Source organism: Mytilus californianus, unplaced genomic scaffold (assembly GCF_021869535.1).
Source record: "Mytilus californianus isolate M0D057914Y unplaced genomic scaffold, xbMytCali1.0.p SCAF_6, whole genome shotgun sequence".
Taxonomy (NCBI): Eukaryota; Metazoa; Mollusca; class Bivalvia; order Mytilida; family Mytilidae; genus Mytilus; species Mytilus californianus.
The window spans coordinates 97843183-97852873 of record NW_026262712.1 but is presented as its reverse complement, the minus strand read 5'-3'; the positions used below and the strand labels follow the sequence as shown (position 1 = coordinate 97852873).

At 31.2% G+C, this 9691-nt stretch overlaps 1 protein-coding gene across 2 annotated transcripts in view; it reads left to right on the top strand.

Annotated features, from left to right (window-relative positions):
- Nucleotides 1–433: 433 nt before the first annotated feature.
- The window catches only part of LOC127705375 (peroxidase-like protein), an 88404-nt gene continuing 79146 nt past the window's right edge, over nt 434–9691 (top strand). The window contains exon 1 of one of the 2 annotated variants that reach the window (XM_052209678.1): nt 434–579. The gene's annotated coding sequence lies outside the window, so the exon portion shown is untranslated. The remainder of the gene's footprint in view (nt 580–9691) is intronic. The other variant, XM_052209679.1, reaches the window with a different exon arrangement.

Below are 9691 nucleotides of genomic sequence, written 5' to 3'. Positions count from 1 at the left end.
TTTGTGCACTTTTGGCTAATATCTTGCAAACTATATAAGATAGATGGACACTTTAAACAGAAAAACTGATCAGTTTGACAGGATCTATAAATCAGTCAATGAAATCGTTAGTCATTTCTTTATATCAGTTAGTGCCCTAAAACGTTGAAATTGATATAAAATCAGTAGATTGTTGCAATATTACATGTTGAACAAAAACAACAATCATAAAAAAAATATGTTAACCAAATTATGACATTTATCACCTATCTGTTAGTATTATTCTGAATAAATAGTGATCAAATGTATAAATTATTCTGAAAGGTCAAAGATCCTGCAAACTATAACATTGCGCAATATATTTGGAAATTTCTTTTTAACAATTTACACAAGATTTTTTAATAAGAAATGTTACAAACAAAACCTTATTCGCATGAGAGAATCTTGTTAATTTTAACTTTGAAAAATATATAGAAAAATTGAGATTGATGTGAAAATCAGTGAATGTTTAAGTTTGTGATACGGTCTTTGACGTGTTCATCTCACGGTCCGTTGACCATTGGTGCCTCATTAGTAGTAGGACTTAGACAAGGGTGCCAGGTAAGACCATAGATATATATATACGGAGAGAGTTCTTTTATATTTGAAAAATAATAATAATAATTAAAACTTATCAAAATATACAAACATTTAAACAAAACAGAATTTGTTAAAAAGAACATAATGATTGAGCAGGCGTTTGTATTTCCATGTCGAAGATTAATTGATTAATCAAGCAGTTCCAATAATCGTTTAAAGCACGTGCGATGCGTTTGACTATTTTTCCGCTTTCGTAAATGAAAAGTGGTAAATATTGTGAAGACCGGATATATATATGTATATGATTGTTAAATTTGAGTCTGAATTTGACATTTTGAAAACATGTCATTAGTAGTGAAAATTACATACAACAGATGTAGCAAAAATACAAATACATTCAACAAAACTTGAGCGCAGCAACTGTAATCATGTTTAATATAATGTATATGACTTTATTCCGTAAGAATTCACGCATATTACTGATTATTTTTATATGTAATATATGTGGACAACCAAATTTGAATAATAACATTAACGTTACAAATTTTATCGCACCAGATGGGGATTTCGACAACTAATGTCTATTGGGTGATGATCAAGGTCAAAATATTTGAAAGTATCAAACCTAATACAAACGTTGATAATATGCATATGACCCTTTGCTATAATTCCTAATTTGTGTTTTCATTTTACGAAAACCACTAAATGATAGTATTACCTCAAGTATACCGACTTTGTTCACGTCGCAGCTTCATTGAAATAGTAAAAAAGGACGAAACGACTTGCATTTGTATTTTGATAATTTTTCCGCTTTCGTTAACCTAAATTATTCTTCATTATTTAATTAACTTGAGAATAGACTACAAATATCTCTTGGATAAAATAAAGCGAATATCAAATATGTTAAACTTAGAGGTATTCAAAATAAGTACACTGGTTTAAAAGAACTCCGAAAATCGGTGACTTTTCTGTCGAATAACCGTATTGACTCCGTACAAACTTGCAACGGTAACAGTCTTTTACAGTTTCAATATATAATATGTATTAGTGTGTCACAAATTCATGACCATTATGTTTAAAGTTCAAAATTGAAGAAAAAAGGTGAATATAATTATTTGTACAATTTTAACATGATAATATGACATATTTAAACAAATATTTCATAGTTCTTTTCCATCAAATTCTACACGCAGGTTATGTTTGATAGAGTACCGTCCCAGAATACGGAAGAATTAATCACGTGAAAAGTTTAGACGTGATAGCTATTTTTTTTTTGGAGACTAATGTAAAATTTATCATCGTCATACTTTATGACATGTTTTGTTTTATTCACTCATTCTGTCATTTATAAAGAAAATGGAAATGTATCAATGGCTTATGAACTCACACTCTTAGTGTTCACTGTAAATTTGTCGCTGTATAGTTGAACTACTTAGACCACTCGGCGACCGAGGCTCCTCACTGTTCATGAAGGACATGCTGGGGGGGGGGGGGGGGGGGGGGGGGGGAGAAGGGGGGGGGGTCATGTTGCTTATTTCGTTTTAGTTGGGCAGAGTTGTTTATATTTTCGTCTTTCTTCTTTTTGTCATGTTGATTGTCTTTCTTTGACCGTTATTTTTAACTCCTCCCTGGCATCTTGAATTAATACAAATATTTGTACACAAAAACCGTGGGGACAACTGACTTACTCCTAGCTAAATCATTTATGAGTTATCTGTTTATATCCTGTCTTATGTGATCTCAAAAATCGCTGATAATTTCTATGTGTAGGGGCTGTAGCTTATTAAGATTCTATAAGTTGGTCTTGTGGCATATTTAGAACATCTATGTGTAGGTCTTATGGCCTATTTAGGACATCTTTGTGTAGGTCTTGTGGAATATTTAGAACATCTATGTGTAGGTCTTATGGCCTATTTAGAACATCTTTGTGTAGGTCTTGTGGCATAATTAGAACATCTATGTGTAGGTCTTATTGCCTATTTAGAATATCTTTGTGTAGGTCTTTTGGCATATTTAGAAAATCTATGTGTAGGTCTTATGACCTATTTAGAACGTCTTTGTGTAGGTCTTGTGGCATATTTAGAAAATCTATGTGTAGGTTTTATGGCCTATTTAGAACATCTTTGTGTAGGTCTTGTGGCATATTCAAAACATCTATGTGTAGGTCTTATGGCCTATTTAGGATATCTTTGTGTAGGTCTTGTGTCATTATTAGAACATCTATGTGTAGGCCTTATGGCCTATTAAGAACATCTTTGTGTAGGTCTTATGGCATATTTAGGAATTCTATGGACAGGTCCAGAAGCACATTTTTGACTTTTATGTGTAGGTCTTATGGCCTTTTTAGAACATCTTTGTATAGGTCTTATGGCATATTTAGGAATTCTATGGACAGGTCAAGAAGCACATTTTTTACTTTTATGTGTAAGTCTTATGGCCTATTTAGAACATCTTTGTGTAGGTCTTGTGACATATTTAGGAGGAATTCTATGTGCAGGTCCAGAAGCACATTTTTGACATTCATGTGTAGGTCTAATGGCCTATTTAGAACATCTTTAAGTAGGTTCTGTGGCATATTTATAATTTAATGTGTAAATTTGGTAGCATAAGATATTTAGGATTTCTACGTGTAGGTCTTGTGGCATATTTAGGAATTGTATATGTAGGTCTTGTGGCACATTTAAGATTTCTATGTGTAGGTCTTGTTGCATTTTAAGGATTTCTTTGTGTAGGTCGTATGGCACATTTAGAATTTCTATGTGAAGGTCTTGTCGAATATTTTGTTCATCTTACTAAAAAAAATCATTTAGGAGTTTAATGTGACTTATTGTTGAGCCTGCGATATTTGTGTCGCGAAAACCAGACATACCGATCCTAGATTCCGTCATCGACGTCGGCTTCAGCGGCGTCAACAATTATGAGCATGAATAACTTTGTCAAACCTTCATGGAATTTTATGAAATTTGGACAGAAGCTTGTTTATGAACAAAATATAGTATCCAGAGCATAATTTTGAAAATATTTATTTTCATTTTTCCGTATCTTATTAATAAATGGACGGGTGCGGGATTTTTTTGTTGTGTTGAAGACCCATTGTGGCCTTGGGCTGTTTTCTGCTCTTTCGTCGGGTTGTTGTCTCTTTGACACATTCCCCGTTTCCATTCTCAATTTTATTAATATTTTTTTTACAGTTAACATTAAGATTTAGTCTGAGGTTAAAGTTTTTCAGTCATCAATAATTCTGTCCAACCTTCATGAAATTTTATGAAATTTGGACAGAAGCTTGTTAATGACCAAAATACAGTATCCAGAGGAAAATTTGAAAAAAAAAAATCATTTATCTGTAATTTACTGATAAATGGACTTAGATCTTTTACAGTTAGCAAGTAGATACAGTCATGGGTTAAAGTTTGTTTTAAAAAATTTCGGCAGAAGCTTTCTTATGATTAAGAGATATTGTATGAAGCAAACTTTTGAAAATATATTTTTTTCATTTTCTGTATTTTCTGGTAGATGGGCTTAATTTTTTATAGTTAACATTTACAGATAGTCTGGGATTAAATATTTATGAAATGATAAATTTGTATACCTTCATGGAAAGCTATGAAACTTGGACAAAATTTAATCTTCAAGACCAAGAAATAGCATCTAAAGAAAAAGTCTGAATTTGTTTTTTAAATTCTGTTTTTACTGATAAATTTTTAAGTCAACATTACACTTTTACATTAACAGCAGTAATCGCAAGCGAGAACCAGGGTTCCGTAGAACCCCTTACGATTTTTTTTATTCTGAAGGACATGTTGTATGATGCACAAAGTGTCAATATTTATTTCAATAATATTCGTTAACCGTTTAAAAGTTTAAAATAAATTTAAAAAATCCTACATTAAAAAACAAAACAATTCTATCCAAATATTCAAGAACTGCGCAATTTAGAAAACAAAGTGATTGAGAGGATAACAATACAGTTATATTATATGTCTGACTGAACTGACAACACGACAACATATCTTTTTATTCTTTTTGATGTTAATCAATTATTATGTCACTTTAAGCAAAACACATTATTAGAAAATGTATAATATCGACCATTATAGCCATTGACGCGTCCAGATAAGTAGCATGGAGACAAAATATACTGTGAGAAACAACATGATATATTTTTCATATGTTTTAAGATCAAAGGAAATGCGCCATGTTACGGTTTTTTTTTTGCACCAGTATAGCCACATTTAACTGTAATTGAATAGATATTACGTTTAACTGTTTGCATATTATTGAATGACAAATTTAAATAGTTCAGCATTTGTATAGAATGTACGTAAAATCTACCAAAAACTTTGTCAAAATTGTATCAATCATTCAAAGGGGTGTTCTTGATGAAAAATATCGACAAAATGTCGAAGTAAGCTTCTCTCGTCGTCGTGTTCATCAAAGCCATAAAACGCTGTTGTTCGACTTCTCATTACCAACACGGTAACAGATTGTTTAATACATAAAAAAAAAAAAAACGACGTCGTTGACCCAAATGATTATTTTATATCAATCAAACGGAAATTTATGTAGCAACACCTTATCATTTTTTGAAGAATATATATGGATTGGTTTTGGAGATTTCTATTTTAAGAAAGTTTTTCGCCGATTTCACACGCTTTCTATACAAATGTACATCTATTTTGTAAGAATTCATTCAATGATATTTCTGAAAATAAAAGAGAAAAATGCATTATTTACTTGTTTATTTTATTATACCGCAGATATAAGCAAAATGATAAGAAAATCTGTGACATGACCCATTTACTGTAGCTTGAGTAGAGTCAGATAATGGAGATAATAGTTAACTAATTTGTTTTCATCTTCTATTCTAAATATATTAAGTAAAATATTAACAATGATGAGATCGAGAATAAGCCATGGATGTTGTTAATATGAATCTGTATAATCCATCTTTAAGAAACATTGAGAGACACGCGACCTCTGTCTAGTATAGCTATTATTCTTTCTGTGGTTTTTTTCGTTTTTTTCCCCTCGATTTTCATCATTATGAAATGCAGTTTGTTAATTTTCTTTTAAAAGTTTCACATTGTTGACATTTTTTTTTTCAATACGTTTTGAGATATTGTCTGTTGTATTTTATTTGATATAATTTTACGTTATACACATATATATATATATATATTGAACCTGATGGACTTAATGAGAGAGATGAAAAAACAGTTCTACCCAAAACCAAAGGAATAAATCCTGAACTTCATTCTATTTAACTTAAACAACTATTTGTTTTGTTTTGATTTAAGAATTGCTATGTACAATAAGCGGCAAAAATATTTTTCTAGACAATTTACAAACATATTTTTTATAGAACATCAATAAATTTTGTTAACTTTTTACTAAAATTTTGTGTAGTTCAAGCTACAAAAATATTTTTTGTCATACATCCGATTTCACCTTGAGAGATGCACACGCCTGATGAAGCTAATTTGTTTAGTGAAATATTGCGTGAATAATATAAAATATAACAACTAATTTTATAACACTCATTACTGTGTTAAAGTTACATTCTTAAGCACTTATATATATATATATATATATTTTAAATATCTAAATTCTCTAGTTTTGTCCGAAAATGTTGCTGAAGTATATTAAAAAATAATCACGAAACGGTGTATTTCCTAAATGGCTTACATGTACTCTTTCTATTTACGTTTGTTATTGTAGTTAAATTATGATTTCGGGCTTATTTTCTAGGCTTTGCACAGGGCGCATTGCATTTGCGCCAATTTTGTCAAAATCCAATCTTTTAATTGCGCCACAAGGTTATATTTCAGTTGCGCCAAAAAAATAAAAACTACATTTGCGAAATTTTACAGGTCACATATAACAGAAAAGTTTAAAATATTCATTGCTACATCGTGAATAAGATTTTATAAGAGTATTCCCCTAAGTAACTAAGTAAGTTCATACTCATTTCTAATACAAAACTGAGAGTCACTTATGTTTAAAATTATATAGTGTTCACATGTTTCAGGTGTCAAGATGGACATTGTCAGTTTTGAGACAAACAGGCCAATTATTTATCTCAGAATTGGATTGTTTCATATTTTGCTGCTTGCAAGAAAAAAAGTGATTAACTATTTGAATTAATTTACATAAATGATTATTATTTGGAAAAATCACATTTCAGGTATCTAAAATATATTCTTGGTGTAAATAAAAAAAACCTGAAATTTGGAAGTGTTATCAGAGGTTGCAAGATTTCCTCTTTATTTTTCTGTCATTATATATATGGTAAAATTTGTACACAGGCTCAACAATCTAGACGATGGGTTACTTTATGAAGCTTATGTTTGTAAAAAAAATTTAGATGCAGGAAACATTAATTGTTGGTATTCATCTATGAGATATGTCCTTCAATCACTTGATATACAAAATTTGAATATAAATACTGTTCGGCAGTTATAATAATGAATTGCATGTAACGTATTACTTGACAAAATGTCTCTGCAAGAATTCTTGGATATGAATATTCAGTATTAATTCACATGTTTCGTTGTTATCGTTTTACTATGTATATTTTGACCACTTAGAAGTTTGTCGATGATGATCTTCTAAAATTGCCTACATTTTTATCAGTTTAAAGTTAGCATATAGGAATAACTCTTGCATATCATTGATTGATTGCTGTTTGCTAAACGCATTTTCAGGAAGAGAACAAATAAACATTATACAATAGGTAGGTCATGTTATAGGGGATTGATCAACTGGAAAGGAGGGTAGAAAATTTGGAATGCCACTAGAAAAAGCGGGTATATTGTATAGGGACAGAAATTAAGCAATGCAACAGGCCACATACGGACCCCTCAAAGTGTTGTTGCAAGGGTTTTTTACGTACAGAGAGCATTGTACTCCCTCTTCAAGAGGCATAGGATATAACGTCCCCTTTCTGACCGGAATGGCTACGAATTTTTACATTCAGCACAGCCAAACGAACGTCCCGCTTTAGCAACTGTTTTACTGCCGGTCGATAGAAGACCAAGGACGACCATATTTCTATAGCCCAGCTGTCCCTTGGGGTTGCTTATCTTTGAAAACCATATGTTACGATACAAGACGATTTTAAATTGAATGCGACCTGCATCTATAAAGTCCATCTTTTGATTTATATATAACTATAGAGTTCATTTGCGTCTGTTTTACTTATGATTTATTTATATCCATAGAGTCGTTTGTGTTAATTGTATTGATGATTTATATATATCTAATAAATTTAACTATGATGAATAAATATAAAGGACTACACTTATAATAAATTGTTCAATATAAGAGGTTGAGTCTTAAGTTTCAATCAAAAGTAGTTAGTGTGGGTATGAAAACCATATGTTGATCTTTAAACGTCTGTATAGTTTTATCGTATTGTTAGGTTGCTGTTACATTGTCTCATTGGTTCCGTGTTATCAATTAAACAGTCTGTTACCCTTAACAGTTTTTTCCCCTCGAATTTCTTTACAGGATCGATGCAATGAACATATATATTTGAAAGAGACAGTTTGTCTCCCTTTGAACCATTTCTTTTCTTTTCTTTCAATTCCAGATTATTCCACACTTAACCTCTTGTTCTGTTTAAATCATATACTCCATTTATTCCTTTATCATTGTTTAATACAAGGTGTATTATGCTGAACTGCATTGGTATGCGCATTTCCACAAATAATTCTCTTCGGTGATGCTCCTGACCAAAATATATAAAAATCCATATTCTTATACAAACATTGAAGATCAGATCAAACCGTAAAAGGCCTAGAGAAAAGCCAAATGTATTCTTATAAATAATGAACTTGAATATTTACCGAGTCCTAACATTTTAATGAGGTACAATGTCTATAGCTATATATATACTCTGTGCAAAGGTGATATTCTCATTGTAACCTAATCCAATAAGTGTCTTTTTTTTTAAAAAGTTTACAAAATGGGATCAATACAACGAACGACCAAACTGAATCATGTTGTAAAGCAGTTAGTCCATACGTTTCGGTGGTAGGAGTGGTGTGTTGGTGGCTTGTGTGGTCTACTCAGGCATGGTTTCATGTGTTTGCCTGTGAACATTTTTCGTTCTACAAATAGTAAAGATGTTTAGGGGAGGAGGCAGCCTGTACTACAACTTCCACTCAGTGATTATTTCATACCGTACAATAACTTACATTTTTCGGAGATTACAGTACGGGAAGTTATAAGTTCCAAAATTAAACATTATTTTTCATAAATTCAAACGTTTGAAAACATGCATTTTCTCTTAATTTTTCTGCAATTTACGAACATAAGCAAAGACTAATTATTATGATTACATCTTTTATCGATTTTTTTAATTCTTCCAATTCTTCTATGTTGTGCTTTGTGTGCTGTTGTCTTTTAGTCGTTTTTTTGTTTGTTTTTTGCCATGGCATCGTCAGTTTGTTTTCGACTTTTGAGTTTGAATATCACTTTGGTATCATCGCCGCTATTTTAAAACAAAAGACTGCTAAACTACAGCAAACCCTGATAAATCAAGTTAGACATCGCAAATCCATTTTGTCCAATATTGATTTTAAAAACCAGTGTTTGAACGGTTCGCAATCTATTATGAATGAAAAAGCTTGTGCCGACCGATACCCCGTCAGCCTGACCGCCGTACTAACAAGAATTGATTACCGCGTTTTTGTAAAGTAAACTAAGTAAAAAAATTAATTTTATGTCGATTTAATTTTTCGACAAGAAGTTTTATTATTAAACGGTGCATGCTTATCACCCTGAATTTGGTCCACTCAGTCACGGGATTAATCCCGAAAGTTATTGAACCCAGTAGAATCTTGCTTAAGGAATTTAACACTAATATCCCATATGTCGATATGTGCATAACGTTAAAATTTCAATGATTAAAATTGCTCTTGTAGACTATTTTGAGGAAAAAAAAAAAACAAGGGAAAATGTTTGGTCATGTTTAGTCAAATTTACATTGAAGAATTTGTCGATTGATTTTTGCGTAAACGCCGTCAGTTTGTGTTAATCTTTATTCTATTACAAAAATCGTTTATAATTTCTATGTAGGTCCTGTAGCTTATTGAGACTTCTATAAGTAGGTCTTGTGGCATATTAAGGA